Below are 24014 nucleotides of genomic sequence, written 5' to 3'. Positions count from 1 at the left end.
AATGGTGTTTCACTCTTGTTTCCCAGGCTGCAGTGCAGTGGCGTGATCTCAGCTCACTGCAACCTCCACCTCCCGGAGTCAGGTGATTCTCCTACCTCAGTCTCCCAAGTAGCTGGGACTATAGGCACATGCCATCACACCTGGCTAATTTTTGTATTTTTTGTAGAGACAGGGTTTCACCTTGCTGGCCAGGTTGGTCTTGAACTCCTGACCTCAGGTCATCCACCCACCTTGGCCTCCCAAAGTGCTAGGATTACAGGCGTGAGCCACCACACCCAGCCAGCTGTCCATTTTTATGCTTAGATTGGATGAAAAAAGGACAGCCGTGTAGAAATATGATTGGACTGAAAGAGTATGACCTAATGCTAATAGACTGCATGGGGAAGCCCAGCAAGGCCTATGCAGATTCTTCTTACCCTCTCTGATGTAGCATTTCTTCCTCTCAGGTATGGATGGGGCAGGAACGGCAGTCTTCTGACCTAATATTTCCAAGGATAAGCCAGAGAATTTCTTTAAAGCCAGTTCCTAGCCAGAGCGGTAAAGAAAGTTTAAAGCAATTATTCTAGGTTTTATGACTGGCTTTGGAAAAAAAATCCAGTTTCTATGACCCACCTTGGGGAAGAGGAATTCTGGTTTCTATCACTTGCTTCAAGAGAGAATCAGGGGTAAGAGACAGCAAGGCAGAAGATCTGAGAGACCTTGGTTCTGAGGTTGCTTCTGAGGCCTTCTGCATCCTTTAATTTATCACTTCTCAACCTTTTGGCTAAGATCAAGTGTAGTATCTCTTCTTATCAGTTTAATACCCAATACGTCCTCTATCCGAGGGCAATATATTACATCAATTTTTGGAGCAGGGAGATAGAACAGGAGCTTGCTCCATCCACTCCACACATTGACTTGGTGCTGCAGTACCTCCAGGAATGGCGCACTGCTCCAGGAGATTTTTATTTTTAACTCTTTAATTTACAGTGCTCAGCATGCCAAAGGGCCATAGTTTGAAGTATCACTTTCTGAACACCAACAAAAGTATAATACAGTGGTTAAAAGCAAATGCTCAGGCCGGGCACGGTGGCTCACGCCTGTAATCCCAGCACTTTGGGAGGCCGAGGCAGGTGGATCATGAGGTCAAGAGATCGAGACCATCCTGGTCAACAAGACGAAACCCCGTCTCTACTAAAAATACAAAAATTAGCTGGGCATGGTGGTGCGCGCCTGTAGTTCCAGCTACTTGGGAGGCTGAGGCAGGAGAATTGCTTGAACCCAGGAGGCGGAGGTTGCGGTGAGCCGAGATCGCGCCATTGCACTCCAGTCTGGGTAACAAGAGTGAAACTCCGTCTCAAAAAAAAAAAAGCAAAGGCTCCAGAGTTGTTGGTCTTCTGCCCATTAATCACTAGGTAATTAATTAATCACTAGTCACTGTTAGACTGTTTTTGTTGTGTTCTTCTTCCTCCTCCTCCTCTTTCTTCTTCCTCTTCTCCTTCCTTCCTTCTTCCTTCTTTCCTCATCTTTTCTTCCTCTTCATTTAGAGACAGGGTCTCACTCTGTTGCCCAGGCTGGAGTACAGTGGCACAATCACAGCTCACTGCAGCCTTGAACTCCTAGGCTCAAGCAATCTTCCTCCCTCAGCCTCCCACATACCTGGGACTGCAGACATGCGCCACTACACCCCGCCAGACCCGTCTTCTTGAAAGAAAACTTCTCCCTTACAGCTTGCTAAAACTTCGGAAAAGAACTCCAGGATCCCAAACTCTTTTAGGTATGGACAAAAAAAAAAGTTTTACCCAAAACTGGGTTTGTCTTTAGAATCCTGTTAGCCTTTCCCTCCACAACCTAGTGGTCTATTCCAGGAAGGTCAGTATTTCCAAATAAATTAACTCAGCCTATGATCGAAGTTCTTCTTATAGCCAGGAGTTTCAAATCCTTTTCCTACTAACCTTTGATCAAATTTGCTCAAAAATCACCAACTTTTAACTGTTCCAGTTCTTTTTCCTCTTTCTTTCCTGGGTAATTACCATTGGATATGTCAGTGAGCAGGGAAAGATTACAAGATCAGCAAATGGAGGAAGAAGGTGGAAAACTAAGGGTCCATGTGACCCAGTAATCTGGTTGCAAATCTATGAATGATTCACAGTTAACTTTGCCCACATGAAAGAAAATGAGAGATGTGTAGTTACATCATGGAAAACAAACACAAGAAGAAAAGAATTAAATTTCAAATACAATCATTACTATATGGGGGAGCGGGAAGCAAAAAAAGAGAAAAAAAATGAAAAAGAGAGAGCCAGGATCCCAGGAAATACATTAAACCATGACTGTGAAAGACAAAGAGAATATGAAGCAAGAAACATAATATAGAAATCTCCCTTACTACACTATGCATAGCAAAAAAAACCAAACAGTAAATAATGGATCTCCCACTACCATTAAGTTAAATTCAAATTGCTTTTGTTTCTAATTTACATATACCTGAATAAAATGTGATGGTGGAAGTATATTTTAATGCCATTTACATGCCACAGAAATATTGTAACCAGAATAAAAGATTATTGATCATTTCCAATAGCTTCCTCTAAAGTATATGCCAAACCTCACGGAAGGTATATGTGAGAGTCATTTGAATTTCAAATGTATTTACAAGGGTCAGTGCTATCACAGTATGCAGCAAGTGAATCTGTAATGAGGAGGTATTCCAGACCAATTGTTTCCAGATTATGCTTTTAGATTATCTTCATTTCTCTTTTGAAAATGTCCTATTATTAATAGCACAGAATAAGAAACCCTTGACTTTTCTGATATGGAATTATATCTCTGGTTTTATGGTTAATCTCTCTCTCGTGCTTTTACACACCAGCCTAGCTACAACAGACTTATACCCTTATTGTCTCTAGCAAACTCCTAGAAGCTTTCAAACCCCAGCTCAAATATCACCTGCTCTGCAAATCCTTTGTCAGCACTCCCAGGTGGAGTAGAAATCCCTTCTCAGGCCGGGTGTGGTGGCTCACGCCTGTAATCCCAACACTTTGGGAGGCCGAGGCAGGCAGATCACGAGGTCAAGAGTTCAAGACCAGCCTGACCAACATGGAGAAATTCATCACCATGAGAAATACCCCTAAAATGTATTTTGATTCATCCCTCCCTTCTCGTCCTCCCTCTTTCCTTCCCTAAAATACGAAATTAGCCTACTACTAAATTCAAAAATTAGCCGGGCATGGTGGCAGGCACCTGTAATCCCAGCTACTCAGGAGGCTGAAGCCGGAGAATCGCTTGAACCCGGGAGGCGGAGGTTGCAGTGAGCCAAGATCGTGCCACTGCACTCTAGCCTGAGCAACAGAGCAAGACTCTATCTCAAAAAAAAAGAAAGAAATCCCTGCTCAGCACTCTCATCACCCTGTGTGTGTACATCTATTCTACATGCAGCTTTAACAAGAGTCTTCTCTTCCAGCACCTAAACTCACCAGGTCAAGATATAGCCACAGTGCTTGTATGTATGAATTGTGCTGGTGGTTAAGTAACAGAGACCTATGGGAGTGAATTTAAATTCAAAGATGGGGAGGGAGGCATATTATTACAAGCCTACATGGAAATCTCATGGATTCCAAGCCAAGCTTCAGGGAAAGTCTGATAAAAACATGGATGTAATCCCAGCACTTTGGGAGGCCGAGGCGGGTGGATCATGAGGTCAAGAGGTCGAGACCATCCTGGTCAACATGGTGAAACCCCGTCTCTACTAAAAATACAAAAATTAGCTGGGCATGGTGGTGCGTGCCTGTAATCCCAGCTACTCAGGAGGCTGAGGCAGGAGAATTGCCTGAACCCAGGAGGTGGAGGTTGTGGTGAGCCAAGATCACACCATTGCACTCCAGCCTGGGTAATAAGAGCGAAACTCCGTCTCAAAAAAAAAAAAGACATGGAAAACCATTTGGGATTCAAATCACACTCCCATCTTCCATAACCAATTCTTTCTAACATCTGCTTTATTCTTTAAACTACAGACAACACAACAAAAGGAACAGGTTGGTGGTGGAGAGACTACATTTCACCACAATTTCTGCACCTACAGAGGACAAGTCCAGCAATACAAAAAGACCAATCCCTTCTTTTCTCCCCTTCAGTCCCAATTCCAAATTCCAGGGAGGGAATTGAATTGCCCAGCTTGAGTCGGGTGTCCACCATGATCCCGTTTGCTATGTTCAGGTGGCCAGGGGTATGCGGTTCTAACACAAGTAGTGGGGAACTCTAAGAAGGGAAGCAGAAAAGAAGGGAGAATAATTGTGAGTTAAGCAGATACCCCAAAAGGTGAATCCTACACAGGTATTTTGTTGGATAAAAGGGAAGGAGGGCAGGAAAGGAGATAAGGAAAGAGGGAGGGCAAGAAGGGAGGGATTAATCGAAATACATTTTAGAGGCATTTTTCATGGCGATGAGTCAAACCAGGAAGAACTTAGTGTCTTGCTAGGGATGGTCACGAAATCCAGTGGCAGTGACGTCATCGAATACATATGTATATGATGATGTGCATCTGCATGTAGTAGCCACTGATATGGACTCTTACATTTGAGAACATGTAAGCTAATCAATAGCTTGGACTTGCAGTTTAGGAAAAATCAAAAATATGTATGGAACCCAAAACCGAAAATCTATGCTGTCAGTGACATCTGCTCCAAACAATCCAGAGGGCCTTCATGCTTAGTAGCCATCAAAACCTACTGGGAGGCAGAAGAGAAACCCATTTCTACCCACTGAAGTAAACGTGTGCTCACAGCAAACAATTAGCAGCTCTTTGGGCATATGACTGTCAAAAAGACTAAAGCCTGGGTATGGTCAAGGTTTCCTGAAGTGTGGTCCACATTGGAATCTCAGCCAAGAAATCTACATATTTAACAAGCTCTTGGGAGGCTTTTTTTTTTTCTGAGACAGGGTCTTGCTGGGTTACCCAGAATGGAGTGCAGCAGTATGCTCAGGGTTCAGGGCAGCCTCGACTCCTCGACTCAAGCAATCCTCCGACCTCAGCCACCTTAGTCGCTGGGACTACAGGTATGCACCACTACACCCAGCTGATTTTTGTAGGAACAGAATTTTGCCATGTTTACCAGGCTGGTGGTGAACTCCCGAGCTCAAGTGATCCTCCCTCCTCCGCCTCCCAGAGTGCTGGGATTACAGGAGTGAGCTGCGAAGCCTAGCCTGGGAAGTTTTTTTTTAATTTGTTATTGCATTTTAGGTTTTGGGGTACATATGCAGTTGCATAAGTACACACATGGCAGTGTGTTTTGCTTCCTTTCTCCCCTTCACCCATATTTGGCATTTCTCCCCAGGCTATCCCCCACCCCGGGAAGCTTCTTATGCACAGCACCACTGTGTAGCCAAAATGATTTCCAATGACCCCCAAGCTATATCCTTTTGCATTTCGCTCTCACGTTAAACTTGGTTTGATCTGTATTACAATAGCATATAGCAGAAATGATAATACATCACTTCCAAGATTAGGTCATAAAATATTTTGGCTTTTCTCTTGAGGGCTCTCTTTGTCTCTCTCTCTCTCTCCCCCCTCTTTCTCTTTTCTTAAGTAACCATTCCCACTGGGGAAAGCCATGTCATGAACAGCCCCCATGGAGAGAACCAAATGGCAAGCAGCTGAAGCTCCTGCCAACAGCCTCATGAATGAGATTAGAAGCGGATACTCCAGCTCCTTCAGAAACTGCAGCACTGGCTGACAGCTTGACTGCCACATCCTAAGAGACACTGAAATCAGAACCACTCAGCTAACCATTCCCAGATTCTTAACCCTCAGAAACCATGTGAGATCATAAATGTTCATTGTTTTAATCAGCTACATTTGGGGGTAATTTATTACATAGCAAAATAATACAGGTAGCTAAATAGATAAATAATACAGGTAGCTAGTCTCCAAAGATGGCCCCTTCCTGTCCTTACATACTGCTCCTCGCATCAAGAGATGGAGATTATTCTTCCTTTCTTTACATTTGAGCTGGCTCCATGGCTGGTTTGAATAATAGAATGCAGCAGAAGTGACATTCTGGGACTTTTGAGCCCAGCTTTTAGGAGAACTGGCAGCTAGCTACCTCTTGGACCCCAGACACATGCTGTGAGCAACCAAAGCCACATGGAGAGGGAATGGAGAGGAGAACAGAAGTGCCTGTTTGGCAGCTCCAGCTGAGCTCTCAGCCAGCAGTCAGCACTGACTGCCTGCCTTGTGAGTGAGTCCTCTTGAATGTTCAACCCAACTGAGCCTCCACAGATGACCGCAGTCCCCACCAATGCCATGTGACACAGAACTGCCCAGTCACTCCAAAGAACTGTGAAAAACAAATGGTTGTTATTTTAAGTCACTAAATATGGGGGGTAGTTTTCAGGTAGCAATAAATAACCAAGACATACTATCTTTTTTTTTTTTTTTTTTGAGATAGTCTCACTCTGTCACACAGGCTGGAATGCAATGCCACGATCTCAGCTTACTGCAACCTCCACCTTCCAGGTTCAAGCAATTCTGCCTCAGCCTCCTGAGTAGCTAGGACTACAGGCACCTACCACCAAGCTTGACTAACTTCTGTATTTTGAGTAGAGACCGGGTTTCACCATATTGACCAGGCTGGTCTCAAACTCCTGACCTTGTGATCCGCCTACCTCAGCCTCCCAAAGTGCTGGGATTACAGACATGAACCACCATGCCTGGCCAGACATACTGCTTAAACTGATGAATTCGTTCTCTAATGATTAGATTCTGAGCATCCATCTACAAGTGGAATATAGATGTCTGTCCACAGGACTTTCCCAGCCAAGGAATACATACCTTGTAAGATTGTCTTGTACCTTGCATTTCCTTTCAACTCACCAGGATGCTGGGAAGGCTTTTTGATACTGGTTCCTCCAATTTCTTCTCTGCTTCTAACAACAGCACAAAGAACTAACATTAACTGAGCTCTACTAGGTCCCTGGCACTGTCCTTGTTTATCGCTAGTAATTTATTAAATTATTGGCTGGCTCGTGGTGGCTCACTCCTACAATCCCAGTACTTCGGGAGGCTAAAGTGGGTAGATCATTTGAGGTCAGGAGTTCGAGACCAGCCTGGCCAATATGGCAAAATCCCATCTCTACTAAAAATGAGGAAAAAAAAAATTAGCCAGGTGTGGTGGTAGGCACCTGTAATTCCAACTACTGCAGAGGCTGAGGCAGGAGAATTGCTTGAATTCAGGAGGTAGAGGTTGCAGTGAACTGAGATCAGGCCACTGCACTCCAGTCTGGGTGACATAGCAAGACTCCACCTAAAAAAAAGTTATTAATTATTATAGCAACACTAAGAGCTAGATACTCTTGTTCTAGCTCTTAGTGTTGCTATAATAATTAATTTAATAATCTCCCCATTCTCCATGTGGGAAAACTAAGGCCTACAGAGGTAAAGAACTTGACCAAGCTCACACAGAGCTCATAGGCAATAAAGCCAGCAGTGGGGCCAGGCACAGTGGCTCATGCCTACAATCCCCAGCACTTTGGGAGGTCGAGGCAGGAGGATCATGAGGTCAGGAGATCATATAGCTCACTATAGCTTCAACCTCCTGAGCTCAAGCAATCCTCCTGCCTCAGCCTCCCAAGTAGCTGGGACCACAGGTGTGTGCCACCGCACCTTGCTAATTTTTTATTTTTAATAGAGACCGAGTCTCATTATGTTGCCCAGGCTGGTCTCAAACTTCTGGGCTCAAGCGATCCTCTCACTTCAGCCTCCCAAATTGTTGGGATTACAGGCATGAGCCACCACTACCAGCCTAGCTCCTGACCATCCTGGCTAACACAGTGAAACCCCATCTCTATTAAAAATACAAAAAATTAGCTGGGCATGGTGGCACGCGCCTGTAGTCCCAGCTACTCAGGAGGCTGAGGCAGAAGAATCACTTGAGCCAGGGGAGGCAGAGGTTGCAGTGAGCCCAGATCACCCATTGCACTCCAGCCTGGGTGACAGAGCAAGACTCTGCCTTAAAAAAAAAAAAAAAAAAAAAAAAGCCAGTAGTGGCTAGTCAGTCAGTCCAACTCCACATCCATGCTTCACCACCGCTCCACTCTACACTCGATCATAGGAGGTAGGATGCTGTCATTACCTCCATTTCAGAGACAGGAACCTGAAGCTTATGGACCGTGAGTCCCTGGGACAAACTTCACGCAATTAACAAGGGAAGCTCTAGAAGGAAACTTCCCCTCTCACCTATGTTCTTAAACACAGCCCTGTTTTACATCCCCACCTTTGCTGAACATGCAGATTGTAGGAAGGGTCTGGTCCAGTCATATAATCTCCACTCTGTTAGGCCCTACCTTCCAGGCTCTTCTTGGCTGAACCTTAGGAACTGTATTTTAAGGAGAAGACAGGTCAAGGAATCACACACACACACATCTATGGTGTCAACTTGGCAGCTCCTGGAACTGCTTTTGTTTTTTATTTTGTTTTTGTTTTTTTGAGACAGGGACCCCCTCTGTTACCCAGGCTACAGTGCAGTAGTACAATCATAGCTCACTATAGCTTCAACCTCCTGAGCTCAAGCAATCCTCCTGCCTCAGCCTCCCAAGTAGCTGGGACCACAGGTGTGTGCCACTGCACCTTGCTAATTTTTTATTTTTAATAGAGACAGAGTCTCATTATGTTGCCCAGGCTGGTCTCAAACTTCTGGGCTCAAGCAATCCTCTCACTTCAGCCTCCCAAATTGTTGGGATTACAGGCATGAGCCACCACTACCAGCCTGAATCTTCTCTGCCCTGCTTTTGGAGATCATCAGAACTTAGAAACATTATCTTGTTTCTTTAAAAATAGCTGGCCTATGCCAGCACAGTGGCTCACACCTGTAATCCCAGCACTTTGGGAGTCTGAGGTGGGCAGATCTTGAGGTAAGGAGTTCAAGACCGACCTGGCCAACATGGTGAAACCCCATCCCTACTAAAAGTACAAAAATTAGCCGGGCATGGTGGCATGCACCTGTAATCCCAGCTAATCGGGAGGCTGAGGAAGAAGAATTGCTTGAACCCGGGAGACAGAGGTTGCAGTGAGCCAAGATCATGCCACTGCACTCCAGCCTGGGTGACAGAGCAAGACTCCATCTCAATAAACAAACAAACAGCTGGCCCATTTTCAGGGGCTCAAGAAACTAACTGTATTTCAAAGTTCAAAAGAAAAAAAAAAGTCAGCAAATTCACAGATCTGCAAGAGAGCAGTATTTCCTGTTTAACTACTCTCATCCTGAAACAAATTTTTTTTAAAACTCCATTTGCTCTCTCATTTTTCTGTGAACATCCTTCATCAAGAAAATTGAGTATGTTTCACATCCATGCTCTATAGAAAGGAAGTAAAAGAAAGCAAACTTTTTCCCATACAAAATCTCACTTGATTCTCATGAGGGATTTTTTTAATGAGTTTTGTTTGTTTGTTTTTTGAAACAAAGTCTCTCTCTGTCACACAGGCTGGAGTGCTGGAGTACAGTGGCATGATCTCGGCTCACTGCAACCTCTGCCTCCCAGAGTCAAGAGATCCTCGTGCCTCAGCCTCCCAAGTAGCTGGGATTAAAGATGTACACCACCAAGTCAGGCTAAATTTTGTATTTTTAGTAGAGATGGGGTTTCACTGTATTTGGCCACGTGTTGGCCAGGCTGGTCTCAGACTCCTGGTCTCATGTGGTCCACCCACTTGAGGCTCCCAAAGCTCTGGGATTACAGGTATAAGCCATCTCACTCAGGCCTCTAATAAGTTTATTTTAATAGCAAAAGGTATTTACATACATAGCATGAAGATTTATTGAGAATTTACTATAGCAGGAAAATCTACTGATATATTTTTGTGTCTATTTCTTCTTGTCTACCAGGAAGGAATTAATGGTATTTGCCCCATCCTCGGGGCATTTGTTCCAGGGCCAAAAAAGAAAGCTGACAGCAGTGGGGCCAGGAGAACACCCTGATTACTTCCCCAAATCAGACTTGGAGTCCCAAAGGACTTGCCCAGCAGTCAGGTATGTCCTTTCTAAATAGGGCCATATTCAGCTGGCCACGCAGAGGAGTTTGGGCAAAACCTTCTAGGAACAACTACTTTGCAACTAGCCATGTTGTTCCAGAGTGGGAGGACTGGCCAGGTGGTGCTTTGGTGCTCTGAGGGCAACCTCAGGTAAGATTCTTCAGGCTTTAGGTTGGGGGATAGGGGAGACCTGGTGCCTCCTCCCCCAGGAGAAGCGGCTAACACCTGAGTCCCAAGTGCCGTGGCTTCAGAAGCCTTAGCAACAATCCCATGGTTGAGCTTGACACCATAGTGACCATCTCGCATTGAGTGCCAGAAACCTTCGCCATTTTCCTAGACTGCATAAGCCATTGATACGGCTCTGATGAGTGGAGGAGCACCAGGGCTCTTGTCTCATGCATTGAATTAGATAAAACAGCATGGACACATGTGGAGTGGTTTTAAAGAGCAGAGAGTTTAATAGGCAAGAAGGGGCAACAAGGAAGGGAAAAGGAAAAAACTCCCCTATACAGAGACAGAAGGAAGGAGGCTCCAAAGCCAAGAGAGGGAACCTCACCTGCCACAGATACCAGCCAGGTATGTATACAGAGGCTGGGGGAGGCTCTGTCTGATTTGCATAGGGCTGAGGGGATTGGTTTGACTAGGCATGTCATTCCTATAGCCTGCGGGAAAAGTTGGCCCTCCCACCCTAGTCTTTTAATATGCAAATGCAAGGTGCCATGATGTTCTACACAGTGGGGATATGTGGGGGCAGCCGCATTGCCAGGAACATGTGGGACAAGGGCAAGATGAAAAGGGTGAGAATCCCCATCTTTGGGTGGACCCAGTTTCTATTGGCTGGTATTTGCATATTAAAGGTTGCTGGCCTGGCTCTAAGTAAGAGTGGGGGCTTTACAATAAACTTTTTCAAGATGCTTTGAAAAATGAAAACTTCCCAAGGACCGCTTTTCCTCTCTATCTGCCTAAAATAATTTCTTAATAACTCCTACAACACCGTGAGATCTCAAACCAAACTCGCAAATGAAAGGGAGCCCCTGCCTCCCTAGCCCATGGGAACACACAAATAACTGTATCTACCTTGTCAACCTTGGCAAGTGAAGCCTCCGCCAGATTTACTATTTTTAAAATAATGTAAAAACATGGCTTTGCCCGCCTGCACCCCTCCATCATAAAACAAATCATACCTTTTACAACGCACATTTCCCCCCACACAGAAAAATAAAATCACTAACAATTTTACTTAAACCTCAGTTTCTTAGATATTAACCTTTTCTCCTCTTTCCTGCTCTTGTTTCTCTGACATCTTTCCTATTGCGTAATATTAGACTTTAAGCAGGTCAGCTCTTATTCCTTTCACTCCCTTGCTTGTTTTATTTACCCTCTCTGCACTTTCAGTCATTGTTTCCTTGCACGGCGTTTTTCCTCCCTCAGATCCACATTTACAGAATACCTGCTAGCCTCTGAGCACTGGTCAGAAAACCAGCACCCACAAGCCCAATTCTGCCCATAGACTGTGTTTGTAAATAAAGTTACATTGGAATATAGCTTCATTCATTCAATCAGGTATAAGCCAAAAATAAAATTCTAAGCATGTCAATTGACTAATAGATGCCCCACCCCCAGCCAACAGTATTCCAAAGTAAACCTGAAAATCTCATTTGGGCCATGATGGAAGTGGAGGTTGGAATATGCCTCATGATGGTCTTCTCCCCTTGGAATTCAGGCACAACTTACCAGCATTAACATTGAAACAGAGATTTTAAGACAAACAGAACAGACTCTTTGTGGCAATAAGATGCAAAATTTCAACTGTAAGTTCTTTTAGGCTGACTGACAACGCCATGGGTGCCGTGGCAATGCCCATGACCCGCACGTACACCTCTGGATGGCCTCCCAGAATTAGAAAATCTGAAGTAACTGGAAGACCATGAAAAGAGGAAGAATGATCAACCCCTGCAGTGCCTAATTAACTTAAGACATTCTTCCATTGTTCCTTGTTCTCACCTCAATTGATAAGGGAAATTGGACTTTGTAACCAACTTTGGTCAACCTTCACACTCCAGACCCTATGACTCCCTCCCAGCTTGCAAAAAAATGCCCTAAGCTGTAACTTCTGTAACTTTCCACTGCCTACCCCAAACCTATAAAACCAACTCCTATCCCACTGCCCTCCGCCCTCCACCGACTCTCCTTTCTGACTCAGCATACCGCACCCAGGTGAAAAAACAGCCATGTTGCTCACACGAAGCCTGTTTGAGGGGGGTGTCTCTTCATTCAGAGCATGCATTTTGACATGAACTTAACTCTAGTATAGCATCACATAACAGATAGAAATTGAAGTATTTTGTCCTGAAATATATTTCTTAGACATACTTTGAAATGGCCCTTAAAACTGTCTCTTGTGGGAAAATCAACATTCTGTAGAGAATCCCCTTCCCTTTCCAAGTCTTTTCCCTGATCCAGAAGAGAATTAACTAAGAGTCTGGCACCTTTTTGGGTCTGATAAGAGCCCTAAAGCCTGCCACCGGTAGGCTGCATCTGCACAATAAAACCTTGATCTCCGGAACGATCCAAGATGGCCGATCGCTAACATCCCAGGATTGCAGCTCTCAGGGAAGGCGCGGAGAACTAGAGGACGCCACACTTTCAGACAAAGTCTGGTCGCTCACGGAGCAAAAGATCCCCCAGTGGTGGAAACACACGGGTCGCCAGCGCGACTCTCATGGTCGGTGCAGCGGTTCCGCCGGCACCTCGGCGCGGCAGCTCTCGGCACAGAGTAAACGGGACCGGTTCCCCTTCTGACCGAGGTTTGGAGCCCCGGGAAGGCAGAGTCGCCTACTACGGACACAAGAAGGAAGCCCAACAGGAGAATCCTGGGCAGAAAAGCACCATCAGTTTTAACACCGCTGCTCTGGCCCTGGGAACTAACAACCTGGACGTCCACTCAAGAGACCTAATCTGAAAGTTGGTAACTTCAAAGACGACAGGAGGATAAATTTACAATGACGGAAAGAAACCAGCGTAAAAAAGCTGAGAATACTCAAAGTCAGAACGCCTCTCCCTCTAAAGATGATCACAGTTCCACATCGACAATGGAACAAGGCTTGATGGAGAACGAGCGCCTCCTGATGACAGAATCACTCTTCAAGGAATGGATAATAACAAACCGGTGAGTTAAAAGAACATGTTGTAGCCCAACGTAAAGAAACTAGGAACTTTGAAAAAAGGTTTGATGAAATCCTATTGAGAATAGACAACTTAGAGAGGAGTATGAGTGAATTAATGGAACTGAAGAATACAATACAGGAACTCCGAGAAGTATGCACAGGTTTAAACACTCGAATTGTTCAAGCAGAAGAAGGGTTATCAGAGGTCAAAGTCCAACTTAATGAAATAAAACGTGAAGAAAAGATTAGAGAAAAAAGGATAAAAAGGCATGAGCAAAGTCTCCAAGAAATGTGGGACTATGTGAAAAGACCAAATTTACGTTTGATAGGTGTACCTGAATGCGACGGAGAGAATGAATCCAAGCTGGAAAATACCCTTCAGGATATTATTCAGGAAAATTTTCCTAAACTAGCAAAGCAGGTCAACATTCAACCCCAGGTAATACAGAGAACACCACAAAGATATTCCTCAAGAAGAGCAACCCCAAGGCACATAATCGTTAGATTCACCAGGGTTGAAACGAAGGAGAGGATACTAAGGGCAGCCAGAGAGAAAGGTCGGATAACCCACAAAGGCAAGCCTATCAGACTTACAGCAGATCTCTCGGCAGAAACTCTACAGGCCAGAAGAGAGTGGGGGCCGATATTCAACATCCTCAAAGAACAGAACCTTCAGCCCAGAATTTCATATCCAGCCAAACTAAGCTTCACAACTGAAGGAAAAATAAAATCTTTTATGAACAAGCAAGAACTCAGAGATTTTATTACCACCAGGCCTGCTTTACAAGAGCTTCTGAAAGAAGCATTACACACAGAAAGAAACAACCAGTATTAGCCTTTCTAAAAATACACCAAAAAGTAAAGAGCACCAACATAAAGAAGAATTTACACCAACAAATGGATAAAACAGCCAGTCAACATCAAATGGCAGTAACCCTAAATTTAAATTGACTAAATTCCCAATCAAAAGACACAGCCAAAACCAACGGCATGTTACATCCAGACCTGTTTCACATGCAAGGATACACAAAGACTCAAAACAAAGGGATGGAGAAAGATTTACCAACCAAATGGAGAGCAAAAATAAATAATAAATAAATAAAAAGCAGGAGTTGCAATTCTTGTATCGGATAAAATAGATTTTAAAGCAACAAAGATATAGTGGTAAAAGGATCAATGCAACAACAAGAGCTAACGATCCTAACACCCAGATAGAAGACTTAGATTCAATGAGACAGAAAATTAATAAGGATATCAAGGACTCGAACTCAGATCCAGAACAAGTAAACTTAATAAATATTTATAGAGCTCTCCACTTCAAATACACAAAATATACATTCTTGTCAATACCACATCACACCTACCCATTAGTTTAAATGAAACATTGATTGGCCATTATTAATACCCAATTTTTTTCAAAATAAAGCAATATTTCCATTTACTCTCCCTCTTTCTCTTCCTCTTTCTTCGTCTCCTTTACTTATTATTTTTTTTTTCTTTCCTTCTCTCAAAAAAAAAAGAAATCAACTTGTAAACCTCTAGATCCAGGTCGGCAATGTCTCTTTCATTGCTTGATTTCCTTTCTTCCCTTCCCTCCCTCACTCCCCGCTTCCTCCCTTCCTTCCTTCCTTCATCCCTTCCTTCCTCCCTACCGTCCTTCTTCCCTTCCTTCCTGCCTTCCTCCCCCCCCCCAAAAAAAAAAAAACCTTGATCTCCACAACTCCTTATCTAAACCCAGACATTCCTTTCTATTGATTCCAGGTCTTTAGCTAGTAACTCTTTCAGCCAATTGCCAATCAAAAAATCTTTGGCCGGGCGCGGTGGCTCACATCTATAATCCCAGCACTTTGGGAGGCTGAGGCGGGTGGATCACGAGGTCAAGAGATCAAGACCATGCTGGTCAACAAGGTGAAACCCCGTCTCTACTAAAAATACAAAAAAATTAGCTGGGCATGGTGGTGCGTGCCTGTAGTCCCAGCTACTTGAGAGGCTGAGGCAGGAGAATTGCTTGAACCCAGAAGTCGGAGGTTGCAGTGAGCCGAGATCACACCATTGCACTGCAGTCTGGGTAACAACAGTGAAACTCCGTCTCAAAAAAAAAAAATCTTTGAGGCCGGCATGGCGGCTCATGCCTATAATACCAGAACTTTGGGAGGCCTAGGTAGGAGGATCACTTGAGGTCAGGAGTTTGAGACCAGCCTGGCCAACGTGGCAAAACCCTGTCTCTACTAAAAATACAAAAATGTTCCAAGTGTGGTGGCAAGTGCCTGTAATCCCAGCTACTTGGGAGGCTGAGGCAGGAGAATCGCTTAAACCTGGGAGGCAGAGGTTGCAGTGAGCCAAGATCACCCCACTGCACTCCAGCCTGGGTGACAGTGAGACTCTGTCTCAAAAAAAAGAAAAAATCTGACTCCACTTATGACCTGGAAGCCTCTCCCTTCAAAATGTCCCATGTTTCCAGACTGAACCAATATATATCCTATATGTATTGATTGATTGATATCTTATGTCTTTCTAAAACATAAAACCAAGAAGTAGGCCCACGACCTCGAGTACATGTTCTCAGGATCTCCTGGGTCTATGTCATATTTAGCTCAAAGCAAATCTCTTCAAATATTTTACAGTTTGACTCTTTTCATTGACACAGGCATTGTCTATGGCTGTTTCAAACTATAATGGTACCTTTGGGTCATCTCAACAAAGATTCTCAAATCCTAAAATGTCCACTGTTGGGCCTCTTTTAGAAAAAGTTTGCCAGCTCCTGATCTAGCAGAAGAAAAATATAGGTTGTACTGCATATTATTAATCTACACTTTATTCATCTTTGGATGCTATTTTATTTGTTTTTCGTATTTTGGGTTTTTTTGAGATGGAATTTCGCTCTTTCACCTAGGCTGGAGTGCAGGTGGAGGAAGGCTCCGCCTTCCGGTTTCAAATGATTCTCCTGCCTCAGCCTCCTGAGTAGCTGAGGTTACAGGCACCTGCCAACACACCCAGCTAATTTTTATATTTTTAGTAGACACAGGGTTTCACCAGGTTGACCAGTCGGTTCTTGAACTTCTGACCTCAGGTGATCTGCCTGCCTGGGGCTTACGTGCCGGGATTATGAGCATGAGCCACGGCGCTCGGCTGCATGTTATTTAATAGAGGTCACTGCAGAGTGCTCTGGAAGCACCATTAGGTTTTCAATCAGCCCATGGCTTATAGCTGCCATCCTAGCTGAGGCCTCATATTACAGACAGCAAACAACCATTCAAGCTATATTATGCCAAAAATAAGAATCTTTAAATAAAATAATAGGATGCTGTTTTCTTCTTAGTCAGAATTCAATCAGATAACGAAAGCACTACCAGTATTCTAGAATTAAAAGTTTATTAAATTGATTATAGAAGTCATACTTAACACAATTGTGGGTGGCTCTAGGGAAGTAAGGTCTAAATATGGCAACTGGAGAATCAGTGGCAGGTTTCTAACCAGCTTGGCCTCAGAGGGGACAAGCAGAACAGAATGAAGAAACAATGAGGGCACGAGCGGGAAATACAAGCAAAGCCTGTATCAATTCATGCCTATATTGACATCATCTGTTACCTCCTCCCTTTCACAAGATTCCCACTTGCACCCATTCAAAGAACAGAAATGCACCTCAAAATTCCACCCTTTCGAGAACTTGTAACGCTTTGCTTTACATTGCCGTGAGAGGAGGTCCTCTTTCAACCCTCATTTTCATCCTTGGACGTAAGAAGGGGCAATGATATTCTATAGGTTGATGCAAAAGTAATTGTGTCTTGTGCCCTTAAAAGTAATGGCAAAAGCTGGGCATGGTGGCTCACACCTGTAATCCCAGCAGTTCGGGAGGCCACAGCAGGTAGATCATGAGGTCAGGAGTTGGAGAGCAGCCTGACCAACATGGTGAAACCTCATCTCTACTAAAAACACAGAAATTAGCCGGGCATAGTATCAGTTGCCTCAGAAGGCTGAGGCAAGAGAAGCACTTGAATCCAGGAGGCAGAGGTTGCGGTGAGCCAAGATCTTGCCACTGCACTCCAGCCTGGGTGACAGAGCAAGATGCCATCTCAAAAAAAAAAGTAATGACAAAAACTGCAATTACTTTTCCACCAACCTAATAGGTTTTCTTCTCTGAGGCAGTTCCTGTCTCATTCAGAATAAGGATTCATGTCTTTACTTTATCAATTTTGACCACAGATTCTCTCAAATTTCCAGAACAGTGATTGGGTGAGTGAAGATTCTAAAACATTTGCAAGTTCAATGACATTTCTCCCACAAAAAGTGGAGTCGAATTCAACCTCCTCTTGATTACGGGCTGGCCATAATGACTTCTTCAAAGGGATAGAAAGAAGGTAATAGAAGGATGCCGGGCAACTTAAGAGGCTTCTCACAAAAAGCAATACAGACCAGGCATAGTGGCTCATGCTTGTAATCCCAGCACTTTGGGAGGCTGAGGCAAGAGGATTGCTTGAGTCCAAGAGTTCAAGACCAGCCTGTGCAACACAGCGAAACCCCACCTCTTGGGTTGTTTTTTTTTTGTTGTTGTTGTTTTTATAGAGACGGGGTTTCACCATGTTGGCCAGGCTGGTCTTGAACTCCTGACAGGTGATCCACCCACCTTGGCCTCTGCAAGTGCAGGGATTACAGGCGTGAGCCACCACGCCTGGCCAAAAAACCCCATCTCTACAGAAAAAACAAAAATTTGCTGGGCATGATGGTGCACCTATAGTCCCAGCTACTTCTGAGGCTGAGATGAAAGGATTGCTTGAGTCCAGGCAGTCGAGGCTGCAGTGTGCTGTGCTCGTGCCACTGCACTCAGCCTGGGCAATAGAGTGAGACCTTGTCTCAAAAAAAAAAGAGGGGGGGGGCCAGGCACAGTGCCTCACGCCTGTAATCCCAGCACTTTGGGAGGCCGAGGTGGGTGGATCACTTGAGGTCAGGAGTTCGAGACCAGCCTGGCCAACATGGTAAAACCCCATCTCTACCAAAGATACAAAAATTAGCCGGGCGTGGTGGCGGGCACCTGTAATCCCAGCTACTTAGGAGGCTGAGGCAGAAAGAACTGCTTGAACCCAGGAGGCGGAGGTTACAGTAAGCCGAAATTGCATCACTGTACTCCAGCCTGGGCGACAGAGCAAGACTTTGTGTCAAAAAAAAAAGAAAGAAAGAAATTCAAATTCCATGTGGCTTTTTCTCTGTCCTTAGTACACACATCTCTGGAGCCCTGAGCCATCATGAAAGCAGTTTGATTATCCTGAAGCCACCATTCTGGAGAGATTACTTAGAGATACCACATAAAGCTCGAGAGAGATGTCTGAGGAGCCCTGCTTGATCCAGTCCCTGGCCATTCAAGGTTCTTAGCCTAGGCTAGGAGCATCTCCCAGATATTTCTACTCCGGCCTCCTACCTACCCTGTTAATACAAAGAAGAGGAGAAATGAGCTTTCTCCACCAAACCTAGTTCTGACTGCACATCTGTGAGGGGTGAGGGGAGATGTTGTTGAGTCTGAAGCCATAAGTTTTGGGGTGGTTTATTGCATATCCATAGTAACTGAAGCAGGATGCAAAGCAATTTTCCAAATAAACAATAGAGTTTTAACTCAGAACAGAGTTAGGTTGAGCTGCCAAAGATAAAAATGCATATGTACCAATATATCACTTTGGAACTTCATTCAGCTAGCCATCCAACAAATATTTATGAAGTGCCTCCTTTGTGTGCTGGGGATTCAGTGGCAAACACAGACGTGATCTCTGTCTTGATGGAGCTTCCATGCTTTAACCATGGGTTAAAGAGACATTGACACGTAATTTATGAGTGTTAGAAAAGGGAGAAGCACAGGATGCTTTGAGCCCTTGTCAGATAATAAGTCACATGTCTGTTCTGGAAATTTCTTAAAGACACGTTTTCCTTAATTACTAAGCAACGTTCTGGCAACGTTCCAGATACACAGAGCAAAAGAAAAGATATCAATTAACAATTTCAGCAAATGCAGGCTGCTAGGTTATAAGGATTTATGGTGGCTGCTTTCAACTCCAACAGTCAGCTGTCCTTTCTCTAGATCAAATATACATACACAAGATGCTAATTGTATGCTTTCTCCTGCACCTACTTTGAAATTACTTACAGTGATGAAACTATAAGATCATCTTGTCTAAGAAACACTGCCAAGCAGAGTGGCTTTAGTTCGGTTGCAAATCGAAATTACTCACAAGATCTATACTAGAAGCTAAAAGCTTTCTTATCAGGCTGCTGGTAATGAGGTTTGCTAACCATTCTAGTGCATAAAGTAGAATTATGAAAACTGAATCAGTCTAATTATCAAAGGGTCAGGTTTTTTTCTGCTGTTCTCAAAATTTAGCCATTGAAGCAGCTTGAAAACTCGTTGTCCAGAATTTAAATTCCCTATTGCCAAGTCTCAGTGACTGCTCCAGGAATGAACGAACGTGCTTAAAATCTCCGGACTGCTTGATTACAGGTACCTGTCCGCCATTTGCTCAGTCATGTACAACTGTGCAATTAAAACAAATGGTGGTGTATAAAAGGCTGACTGAGGTACATTTGGCCTATGGGCACAGTGCCAGTCTGTTAGAAGGAAGTGCCAGGCATGATGGGGAAAGCAGTGAACAAGAAAGACATGGGCCCCTGTGCGATGCTCGCCTGGTGCTTAGAGTGTAGCAGGGAAAGACAGCAAGTGGGCACCTGGGATAGAGTTTGTAAGAGCTGAGTTGCAGGGGAACAGTTCAGTGTGCTGTATCACAGAGAACTAGCCCAAGGATGTGACCTCTAAGCTGAAGGTTGTGTAGGAGTCACAGGGTGACAAAGAAGAAAAGAGGGGCACAAACAAGAAAAGAAAGCACGGTTCCCGTTGAGTGAGGTATGGGCTAAGATGCACGAGATACTCAGAACTTTATAGAAACTGAAAACAATTCAGCATGGCTGGAAGAGTAAGAGAGATAAGGTTGAACAGGTAGGGAAGAGGGCTAGCCAGGTCCTGAAGCGTCGTGTGAGCCATTTCAAAGAGATTCAACTTGCTATTCCTTAGATTTCATAAATAGCATGAAATCAACATGTTTAGCTAGTCTTTTAAAAAGAGAGATTCGCTTCTTTTTTTCTTTTGAGGCAGAGTCTTACTCCATTGCCCAGGCTGGAGAGCAGTGGCACAATCTCGGCTCATGCAGCCTTTGCCTCCCAAGTAGCTAGGATTACAGGCATACACCATCACACCTGGCTAATTCTCGTATTTTTAGTAGAGAAAGCTGGGGGACGAGGGTGGGGGGCGGGAGTTGCACCATATTGGCCAAGCTAGTCTCAAACTCCTAGGCTCAAGTGATCTGCCTGCCTCAGCTGCCAAAGTGCTGGGATTATAGGCATAAGCCACAGTGCCTGGCCAAGAGATTCACTTTTATGAGGATCTCTAAACATCAGATGAACGGAAAAATTTGTTTGTCTCTGGTCGGTCTTAGGTCAAGAAGGCAGAGAATATGGAGCTCCCTTTCTCATGCTCAAGTTTTTCTTCCAAAGACTGGTAGCTATTTCCTCCTTTACCCACTCAGTCTTGAACTCTCTCTGCCCAGCAGATAAGAAACAAAGGCCACAGAATTAAGTCTGAAAGATTAGGAAATAGCTTTCTCTATTCTTAAGAGGAAATTTTCCAACAAAAATAATAAAGATTACTATTTCAGACAAGCACAAGAACAAGTAAATATTAAGAGTTTAGAATTGTCTGATTTTCTTTTTAATTTAAGGAAGATTCCTACATACAACATTTGTACCTTTTTTCTGAGTCTAAGAAAAATTGACGTACCTTATAGTTTAATACCTGGCACACGTGAATACAGCACCAGCACTTCATAGCAACCATTTTTACTAGGGACAAAGTAGTTGTGCATATTTAAATTTACTATGTAATAGAAAAGCCAATTCCCATGAAAGTTGCCTTGTTTGCAGAAAGGGCCTGAGCCAAGTGTACATCTCCTAGACTGAGTGCTAGACATTTAGCATACCCAGCATGGTGCCAGGAGGTGAGAAAAGAGATGAATTAAATACAGCCTGTAGTCCATTGAAAGTCCAAGCACAGGCCCAATGACATAGAACAGGCAGAGCTTCTGGAGCAAACACAATTCTGTCATCTGGAAAAACTTCCCATTTCCTGTTCGCTGAACCAACCACTGGAAACTCAGAATAAAAAAGGCCTGAAACTTAAAACTGCTGAAGTCAAAAGGCAAGTGTATGAGTTTCCTATTGCTGCTGTAACAAGTGACCAGAAGCTCAGTGGCTTAAAACACCATGAATGTACTCTCTTGTAGTTCTGGAGACCAGAAGTCCCAGAGGAGTCTGATAGGACTAAAAGCAAGGGGCCAGGAGATCTGCATTCTTCTGGAGGCTCCGGGGGGGAATCCATTCCTCGTATTTTCCAGCTTCTAGAAGCTACCCCCAGACCCTGGTTTGCAACTCTCCCTCTACATCCCTTGTCTCATCATCTCATCTCTTTTTCTTTCTTTCTCTTTCTTTCTTTCTTTCTTTCTTTTTCTTTCTTTCTTTCTTTCTCTTTCTTTCTTTCTTTCTTTCTTTCTTTCTTTCTTTCTTTCTTTCTTTCTTTCTTTTCTTTCTTTCTTTCGACAGGGTCTCGCTCTGTCACCCAGGCTGGAGTGCAGAGGCACAATCTCAGCTCACTGCAACCTCCACCTCCCACGTTCAAGAGATTCTCTTGCCTCACCTCCTGAGTAGCTAGAACCACAGGCATGCACTACCATACCTGGCTAATTTTTGTATTTTTAGTAGAGACAGGGTTTCACTATGCTGGCCAGGCTGGTCTCCAACTCCTGACCTCTGGCGATCCACCCACCTTGGCCTCCTAAAGTGTTGAGATTAAAGGCATGAGCTACCACATCTGGCTTTATCTCCTTTTCTAACTCTTGCCTCCCTCTTTCCTTTGTAAGGACACTTGTGATTACACGGGGCTCATCTGGATAATCCAGGATCCTCTCACCATCTCAAGTTCCTCAATATAGTCACATCTCAAAGTCTCTTTTTGCCACGTGAGGCAGTATCTTCACAGATTCAGGCATTAGGATATGTACATCTTTAGAGAGCCATGCTTTTGCCTACCACAAAAAGAAGAGAAAAATCTGTAGGATCAGAGAGGGTGGGACCATCTGATCTGCTCAACATCATCCCAGCGCAGTACCTGGTTCCCCATCAGTACTCAGTTAACACCTGAGTTGAATAATTCAGTGAGGCCAGGAGCAGTGGCTCACTTCTGTAATCCCAGCACTTTGGGAGGCCAAGGCAAGTGTATCGCTTGAGCTCAGGAGTTCAAGACCAGCCTGGGCAACATGATGAGACTCTGTCTCTATGAAAAATTTTAAAATTCAGCTGGGTTTGGTGGCATGTGTCCATAGTCCCAGCTACTTGAGAGCCTGATGTGGGAGGATCACTGGAGCCCAGGAGGTCAAGACTGCAGGAGCCATTAGCATGCTACTGCACTCCACCCTGGGTGCCAGAGCAAAAATCTGTCTTAAAAATAACAATAATCAGGCTGGGTGCAGTGGCTCACACCTGTAATCCCAGCACTTTGCAAGGCTGAGGCAGGCAGATCAATGAGGTCAAGAGATCAAGACCATCCTGGCTAACATGGTAAAACTCCATTTCTACTAAAAATACAAAAAAATTAGTCAACCGTGGTGGCACATGCCTGTAGTCCCAGCTACTCAGGAGGCTAAGGCAGGAGAATTGCTTGAACACAGGAAGCAAAGGTTGCAGTGATCCGATATCATGCCACTGCACTCCATCCTGGGCAACAAAGCAAGATTCTGTCTCAAAAATAAAAATAATCATAATAATCAAATAAATAAATAAGTAAATATAGGGACTATGCTACTTCCTGTGAGGTCTTACTTTGTTGCCCAGGCTAAAAGGTAGTGGTGTGATCATGGCTTACTACAGCCTTGACCTCCTGACCTCAAGTGATCCTCCTCCCTCAGCCTCCCCATGTAGCTGGAACCACAGGCACACATCACTGTGCCTGGCCAATTTTTTAATTCTTTGTAGAAACAAGGATCTCACTTTGTTGTCCAGGCTGGTCTTGAACCCCTGGGCTCAAGTGATCCTCTTGCCTAGGCCTCCCAGAGTGCTGGGATTACAGGCATAAACCACTGCATCCAGCTGCAACAGGATTTTAAACTCAAACTCACACACGCTCTCTCCCTGTCTCCCCAACACACACATACACACACTTGCATGTGCATGACATTGGCATCCACATAGTACCAAAAACTACGAGCTCATAAACAAAAACCTGCCAGATTGCTTGGGTGGGCTTTCCACAGACTCCACAACCATGATGTGGGGTGAATTTTCACTAATTTATCAGTTCCTTTGGGCAAATTGTAGATACTGCCTCAAACAGGCCGTTCTCAGAATAGACGGGTCAACTTTTATCCCAAAGGAACCAGTAGGAACCAGTTAAAGCCATTCTCTTCAGTGGGCTTTATTTATTATTAGTGCTAATCTGTGAATAGAAGAATCCAATTGCAAGGAATGTCACCAACCCCAAATATGGCACCTCCACAGTTTCTTAGGCTTCTGCCAACTCCTTCAGGCTGCCTTAAATGCATCTGTAGGGGTTGGTTTCACACAGGGATTGGAGTCATATCCAGTGCTCCAATCAAGCTCTCAGAATATCAGGTGTGAAAGACTAAGAAGGGCACAGAAAACCTAGGTCACTCTACTAAATCTGTTTCTACATTATGTCATCTGAAGCTTGTAAGAGAGAGATTTATTAAGAAGCTTACACTAACTTGCACAACTCAAATCAACGGAATAGAAACTTGAGCCCAATA

General features: G+C 44.2%; 1 non-coding gene and 1 pseudogene across 1 annotated transcript; both read left to right on the top strand.

Annotated features, from left to right (window-relative positions):
* LOC100385765 (GPI-anchor transamidase component GPAA1 pseudogene) overlaps positions 1-24014 on the top strand; it is a 53607-nt pseudogene that overhangs the window by 6385 nt on the left and 23208 nt on the right.
* On the top strand, positions 744-934 carry LOC118151711 (U2 spliceosomal RNA). The gene has a single exon (XR_004740144.3). It is a non-coding gene; the product is annotated as a U2 spliceosomal RNA (small nuclear RNA).

Source organism: Callithrix jacchus, chromosome 2 (assembly GCF_049354715.1).
Source record: "Callithrix jacchus isolate 240 chromosome 2, calJac240_pri, whole genome shotgun sequence".
In the NCBI taxonomy this organism is placed as follows: domain Eukaryota; kingdom Metazoa; phylum Chordata; class Mammalia; order Primates; family Cebidae; genus Callithrix; species Callithrix jacchus.
The sequence above is the reverse complement of the archived record's forward strand: the minus strand, read 5'-3'. Positions and strand labels throughout refer to the sequence as shown.